The sequence below is a fragment of the Pleurodeles waltl genome, chromosome 12 (genome assembly GCF_031143425.1).
Source record: "Pleurodeles waltl isolate 20211129_DDA chromosome 12, aPleWal1.hap1.20221129, whole genome shotgun sequence".
NCBI lineage: Eukaryota > Metazoa > Chordata > Amphibia > Caudata > Salamandridae > Pleurodeles > Pleurodeles waltl.
Genome location: NC_090451.1, coordinates 96,725,338 through 96,733,607, shown reverse-complemented (window position 1 = coordinate 96,733,607; position 8,270 = coordinate 96,725,338).

The window sequence follows — 8,270 nt, the reverse complement described above, 5'->3', positions numbered from 1 at the left end:
AAATAGCCAGAAAAGAGGGTTTGGCTACCTAGGAGAGAGGATAGGCTAGCAACACCTGAAGGAGCCTATCAGAAGGAGTCTCTGACGTCACCTGATGGCACTGGCCACTCAGAGCAGTCCAGTGTGCCAGCAGCACCTATGGTTCCAAGATGGCAGAGGTCTGGAGCACACTGGAGGAGCTCTGGGCACCTCCCAGGGGAGGTACAGGTCAGGGGAGTGGTCACTCCCCTTTCCTTTGTCCAGTTTCGCGTCAGAGCAGGGCTAAGGGGTCCCTGAACCGGTGTAGACTGGCTTATGCAGAAATGGGCACCATGTGTGCCCATGAAAGCATTTCCAGAGGCTGGGGGAGGCTACTCCTCCCCTGCCTTCACACCATTTTCCAAAGGGAGAGGGTGTAACACCCTCTCTCAGAGGAAGTCCTTTGTTCTGCCATCCTGGGCCAGGCCTGGCTGGACCCCAGGAGGGCAGAAGCCTGTCTGAGGGGTTGGCAGCAGCAGCAGCTGCAGTGAAACCCCAGGAAAGGCAGTTTGGCAGTACCAGGGTCTGTGCTACAGACCACTGGGATCATGGGATTGTGCCAACTATGCCAGGATGGCATAGAGGGGGCAATTCCATGATCATAGACATGTTACATGGCCATATTCGGAGTTACCATTGTGAAGCTACATATAGGTAGTGACCTATATGTAGTGCACGCGTGTAATGGTGTCCCCGCACTCACAAAGTCCGGGGAATTGGCCCTGAACAATGTGGGGGCACCTTGGCTAGTGCTAGCGTGCCCTCACACTAAGTAACTTTGCACCTAACCTTTACCAGGTAAAGGTTAGACATATAGGTGACTTATAAGTTACTTAAGTGCAGTGTAAAATGGCTGTGAAATAACGTGGACGTTATTTCACTCAGGCTGCAGTGGCAGGCCTGTGTAAGAATTGTCAGAGCTCCCTATGGGTGGCAAAAGAAATGATGCAGCCCATAGGGATCTCCTGGAACCCCAATACCCTGGGTACCTCAGTACCATATACTAGGGAATTATAAGGGTGTTCCAGTAAGCCAATATAAATTGGTAAATTGGTCACTAGCCTGTTAGTGACAATTTGAAAGAAATGAGAGAGCATAACCACTGAGGTTCTGATTAGCAGAGCCTCAGTGAGAGTTAGTCACTACACAGGTAACACATTCAGGCACACTTATGAGCACTGGGGCCCTGGCTGGCAGGGTCCCAGTGACACATACAACTAAAACAACATATATACAGTGAAAAATGGGGGTAACATGCCAGGCAAGATGGTACTTTCCTACAGGTACCACTTTGGGAATTGTCTTTGGAGTGACCGTATAGTCGGGGCGATTTGGGTTATCAGTCCTCTGATGTTGTGCTTCATTTTTTGGAGGTACAGCACTGAGCACTTTTCACATGGGAGTGTAACCGTATGTTGCAACTCAAGTCTTTGTGCACCACATGCTGCACCTCCTTGTAAAGGGGATGCAGGCCTGGTAACTTATCGTGGGCAACCGAACTGCAGAGGGCGACTCAAGTCAACCTTGTCAAAGGTGCACCCTCGTTCTGGAGGTGACGAAATTGGTAACTATTTTGTAATAATGACTGTCTGGCGGGGCTGGGAGCCCTGTTAGCTAACGAGCTGTGCCAGTGACTCTCCCCCTGTGGGTTACAGACCTCTTAGTGAACCTCCTACTGGGAGCCCAACCATCTCCTTGCTAATTGTTTCCAGATCGGCTGTTGTCTTTCCATTCCCATTTTGTCCCCGGTTTACTGAGTGATGTGACTAGGATCCAGGGGGAAGGTTGACTTAATCTATGGTTTGTGGTGGTGCAGGATAGCTGAGGCTGGCTAGTAGGTGGAGGGCGGTTTGGGACCGAGGGTGCCTGCAAACACAGTGGAATCCACTAGCCAGATATCTGGGTACTGCAGCCGACTGATACCCATGGCACCACCTGGCGGTGTAGAGTGGAATGCAGGAGTGAGTGCAGGTGAATGCGAGGGCAGCACAGTGGTGTTGCTGGTCACATTCTTCCGCCATGGAATTCCTGATGCTGGCATTACGATTTACTAATGCGGCCTAGGCCACAGTCCTATTTGGAAGTGTTACAATCCTTGTATGTAGTTATTGCTACTAGCATTGGGAACTGTGGTGCAACCTGAATTTAGGTGTTACATTAAAGTTGGTAAACTCTAGGGTGGGTCTTGTGCCAACAATGTTTGGCACCGCATAAGGGTCTGAGGAGGAAAGTAATGTTTTCTCACTTGTACATACTGTTGTTGTTGTTACACACAGTTGAGCCGAATATTGTGAACTCTATAACTTCCGGCCCATCTCCCTGCTCCCTTTCCCGGCAAAAGTGACAGAGAAGATTGTCAACAAACAGCTGACCCGCTACCTCGAAGTCAACAACATCCTGGACCCTTCCGAATCCGGTTTTCGCAGTAACCACAGCACCGAGACCGCCCTCATCGCCGCCACTGACGACATCCGGACCCTGATGGACAAAGGAGAAACAGCCGCCCTCATCCTCCTGGACCTATCAGCAGCCTTTGACACGGTCTGCCACCGCACCCTACCAGCACGCCTCCATGACGCCGGTATCCAAGAGAAGGCCCTGGCCTGGACCACATCCTTCCTCTCCGGCAGATCCCAGAGCATCCGCCTCCCACCCTTCTGCTCTAAAACCACCGAGATCATCTGCGGCGTCCCACAGGGATCCTCCCTCAGCCCGACACTGTTCAATATCTACATGGCCCCCCTCGCCCACGTGGCACGTCAACAAAACCTCAACATCATCTCCTACGCCGACGACACCCAGATCCCTCACCGAAGATCCCCACACCGCCAAAGCTAACCTCCACCGAGGAATGAAGGCCGTAGCGGACTGGATGAAGGACAGCAGACTGAAGCTGAACTCAGACAAGACGGAGGTCCTCATTCTCAGACCCACCCCATCAGCCTGGGACGACTCTTGGTGGCCCACGTCACTAGGCACAGCCCCGGAACTCACGGACCACGCACGCAACCTCGGGGTCATCCTCGACTCCACTCTCTCCATGACCAGGCAAGTCAACGCCGTCTCCGCGTCCTGCTTCAACACCCTCCGTATGCTCCGCAGGATCTTCAAATGGATCCCCCTCGACACGAGAAAAACTGTTACCCAGGCCCTCATCACCAACAGACTCGACTACTGGAACGCCCTCTACTCAGGAATTACAAACAAGCTCCTGAGATGACTCCAACGCATCCAGAACGCCTCGGCCCGACTCATCCTCGATGTCCCCCGCCGCAGCAACATGACACTCCACCTGAGAGGCCTGCACTGGCTCCACGTCAACAAAAGGATCACCTTCAAGCTCCTGATCCATGCACACAAAGCACTGCACAACACCGGACCCACCTACCTCAACAACCGATTCAGCTTCCACACCCCCACCCGAAGCCTCCACTCAGCCAACCTCGCCCTCGCCACAGTCCCCCGCATCCAAAAAACCACCGCTGGCGGCAGATCCTTCTCCTACCTCGCCGCCAAGACCTGGAACACTCTCCCCACCATCCTACGACAGACCCAGGACCTGCTGGCCTTCAGAAGACTCCTCAAGACTTGGCTCTTCGACCAGTAGCACTCCCCCCTCCCCAGCGCCTTGAGACCCTTGCGGGTATGTAGCGCGCTTTACAAATGCAGTGATTGATTGATTGATATTACTAAACATGATTTGTGCCCAGATTTCTATTATACTCATGCTGTGCTGACAATGTGTCTATTGGATAAAATGTTTATATACCTACACAGTGTGTGAAGCCTCATTTGTGCAGATCAGCATGGTTGTGGTGGGGAAGTGCTGAGCCCTTGCTTTGCACATGGCCTCTGTGATAAGCCTGACTGCTCTGTGCCAAGCTACACAAGGGTGAGTGCAGTTATACAGCAAGTATAATCACCCTCCCCTGATGGGAGTGGCAAGATTCTGCCTGGCTGGGGCCTTGCCGCAGCCAACCAGAACGTGCCGCCTTCAACCAAGAGGTATTGGCTTTCTACAAAGTGTAGTGCACCCATGACATTCTGTAGTGAATGGTCGATATGATTGCTCTTGTAGAGGCGTTGATCAGTCAAAAAGCCCCATGATGTTACCCCTGGAGAGATATCAGGGGTAAGTCGTTAATATTGATTTCTGTGGTCGATAAAATATTGTAAAGCTGATTGTTTACTCCTTGAAAGGTCACTTTCACGTTTTCGTATAAATGTTTTCAATTAATGTATTGAGTTCTTGAATCTGGGTGAAAGATAATTTATTTAAATAGCAAGGTGACCTCTAACCATCTTTAGCCAGGCAATGAGAAAATGAGATAGGTTGGAAGGTTCGTTAGACTGTGGGGAAGCTCTGGTTGTGAAACTCTGAATTGACAAAGTCAAGCCGTTGCTGATGTTGACGTGAGTTGGACCCAGAACCTGTCTCATAGGGAAGGCTTTAGCCTCAACCTGGATTCACACTTGTACGACAGCCTGTGAGGGAAGTGAATATTTCATTCGTACCTATGTTTGCCTTACTCCAAATATAAAACTACCATCCAGAAAACTCAGATTGAAATAGGTTTATTATATAAAATAAGTTTGTCCATGATTCTTTATTTCTGCAGTGTTACAATACACGTCAGAAATTACCCAATGGTCGTGGCGCACACCAGGATTATTGGGCCTTTTAACTATGGCGGTTGAGTCCTTTTACCACCACTGCTATGGTATTTCACCTTCATATCGACTCCAGAGTATCATGCTACCAGAATATCACTATCAAAATATCGAGGACCAAAATATTGACAACTAAGTAAATATGGAGTAATTAACGTGAGAATCTTAAATCTACAGTTGCACACACTGTCTCAATATTTTGGTCAGCGAAATTATGAACCACGATTTAGTCGCATGAAGTTTATGTAGTCCATATTTCAACATACAACCATGGTCACGGGCCTGCCCTACTTTGGCTACAGATAAATTACACCCAAGAACATCAGCACTCGACTGTCAGGGTCAGCAAAGTACACTGGCACTTGACTGTCAGGGCAGAAACTAAGATGCCCAATGTGTTGTTGGGTTAGAGACTATAACTCAACACTAAAGCGAATAACCTTAACCAATTCATTTCCTGTTCACTGCTTTTACTTAAGAAAAGAAAAAAGACTTTGAATGATCAATTATACAATAGGATAAAATGAAATACGCAATAACATGATATAACTGCTGATCTGCAGGAAAGGCAATTAGTTTAAACAATATGCAGAGGAAAATTCACGTGTGGATTCACAGAAGGGGTTGCCAATAGACTGCTGGCTCAAAGACATGTGGGGCATTCTCTTGTTTTTGTGCTCAGTTCAGAAAAATGAATCCGGAGTACCCTTGTGCTCCAAACAATATAGGCTCCTGGAGATTTCTCTGTGCATTGCAAGTCCCACCTGATATTGTTCAGCAGGACTGGCCTATCTCTTCCTAGATGCAGGTAGAAAAGTAGCAGAAGCTTCGGTCATGGTGGGGAAGTGGCTGCATTCTCTAGTGCGAGTCAGGAGGAAATAAAACTCACCACCCAAGCGAGTGTGAAGAGCCACCCACAGGTCCACTACAAATTTCTAGGGAGTCTACAGGGTACAAGAACTGGACCAGGGAGGCCGTGCTGCTGGTGACCGTCACATGACACTGGGGTCAAAGCTTCCCTAAAGTGCCTTCCAGTGCCAGCACAGCTTGCAAGGTTCATCGTGGATGGCGGTGACTGATTCTTCTCGGGCCACATGTTCACATTAGGTACTGGATTGATCGCGGAATAAGGTTATATGTTCTTCTCAGTGCATTGATCCTCTGGGATGCAGGCAAATGAATGTCTGTTTCAGGTTGAAGCCAGCGATGTCCCCTGGCAATCGCACACCAGCCACCACTTCGATCACTGCACAACAGTGACATGGGCTAGAATGCTTGAAACTTGTGAGGGTAACTGGAAGCACACACTATAGTGGCTTCCACTTCCTGGACCTGCCTCTGCCAGCTTCCTGTAATTGGACTCCTACTTTGGCTGACTTTCTCCTACAGAGAGGCCCTCCACAACTCTCGCTCTGCACAGGCTAGGCGGAGTCCTCTCCAAAGCAGGCTCACTGCTCTCCTCAAGGAAATGGTTGCACACTTCTTGAGGTGATGTCACCTTACCTTCAAAATACTGGCTGTCAGTAACACCAAATGCAGATTCCAGAAGTTTCCTTGACTCTCTTCAGAATGTCCACTGCACTCGTCAATGGGACGTTGTGGATGTGTTACGCCTCGCTCAGTCTTCATATTATACTCCTGTCGCAGACATGGGTTGTTGATTCATTGTGGTTCGTAGTGGAGCCGTTTCAAAGCAGTTCCCTTACTTGGTGTATTCCTCTTCTCCTTAGCAGATACAGTATTTGTGTTCAGCTATTGGTTCAGCAGCTGGAGGCTGATTTAGGTGGTATCCAAGAAAAGCACCCATAGCACAAGCACAGGGAGGAGTGATGCCCTGTCTTCTGCGATCTAACAATCTTTTGGAGCAGCACCTCTGGCGAAACAAAAGGCAGACCCTGACTTTCAGGTTCACCATGTCCTGCTGTCTCCACCTCTGACACCCACCTTCTACACTAATAGGAGTGCTCCAGGAAGCGACAAACGGAGGGAAAAACGTCTGGACTCCACCAACCTGTCATTTCGGTCTTTCTACAGAGGCCTGTCTCCATTCTCCCCACACTTCAGTGTCTGCGGATTCACAAAAGTTTCAGAGATTATAAAACATTCCCAATGCCACTCCAGCAAACAACTTCCATCCTCCATCATGTGCAGCATTCAGTCAGTGGACATCCATAAGTAGCCCAAAGCTTGACTCCAAATAATTATACCCCTCCAATCTTTTGCGAGGACACCCAGGTACACAACAGTTGCAGATTGTTTCCTACGACAGTGCTGTGTGTGCACATGTGGTTTCCTGGCATTGTTATCATGTAGATTAACCTGTAAATCCAAATCAGCTCCAGTCTCAAATGCAGGGCAAGGAGGACAATGAACACAAGTCATTATATCTTGGTCGGTGCCACAACTGACCCAGTGCACAACTGTTCTTAAGTACTCTGCGTACTCCTGATAACTCTTTCTAACATCCGGTGAGCCACAGCTTCTCATCAGTTATTTCCAATAACGTGTAAGGCAATTAAGAATTCAGAGTCTGATATTTTTCCACACTCTACAAAAACGTCACATATGTGGTTGAAAAGGCAATACGGTTGCTTAAGAAGTAATAACAGTATACAGTGTACATAACAAATAGATTTATTGATTCACTTATGAACAAGTGGCAGGGCATATGTGCATTTTTTAATGTTAATAAATTCATTTTTATAAACTATTACTTTCCAGAAATGCCACTCAATGCCGTCCTAAAACCTAATGTGTAAAAATGAAACAGGTTAAGAAAATTACCTTGTTTAATTATAAACAGTCTTTATATGTTTTCCATGACGTTTGTTGCATGCTTACATGCTAAATCTTTTGCTGCCTCGGCTTGTCCTTTGGCACATAGAGCCAAGCCAGACCCCGGCTTGGCTTTATCAATTTGCCAGAATGCCCACCCCTGCTGGAAGATGTACTTTCATTATAATTATTCATATCAGGAAAGTGGAGATCTCTATATATAAAAATCGTAAATTAGAACTAACTTTAAAACTAGAGTGGCTACTGGAGCATCGTCTCATTACATTCATCATGCAATATTTATTTTGCAGCCAGGAATTGAATGCAAAAAAATATATAAAACTGATGCATATTTGTGTATTTCAAAACATTTAAAAAACATCCACTTTATTTATTTAAAACATTTACAGAATTATCACAGTCTGTGAATCAAAGTGCTAAACAGTCGTAAATAGAAAATGACGATAAGAACTGAAGGTGTCAAGTTTGGTGGTTGTGCAATTCAGGGATCATAATGAGAGAGTCTTAGACTCAGAATGGCTGGAAAGGCAGAAGAGGTCAATTTCTTTGAGAGAGGTTTAGGCACCATCCACCGATAGCAATCCTGGCTGATGAGAAACCTTTGACTGTTGATGGCCACAGGGTTGGATTTCCACTGGCAGTGCCAGTGGAGGCTCCGTCTCTGTAAACCTAGGGTTCTATCACTTCTAACGAGAGTGGGGGGACAGTGACTTTGGCGGTATGGTAATGCCATCAACTTACAGTGGAGCTCATGCACGGCAAAACATTAAATAAAGCCTTTACTT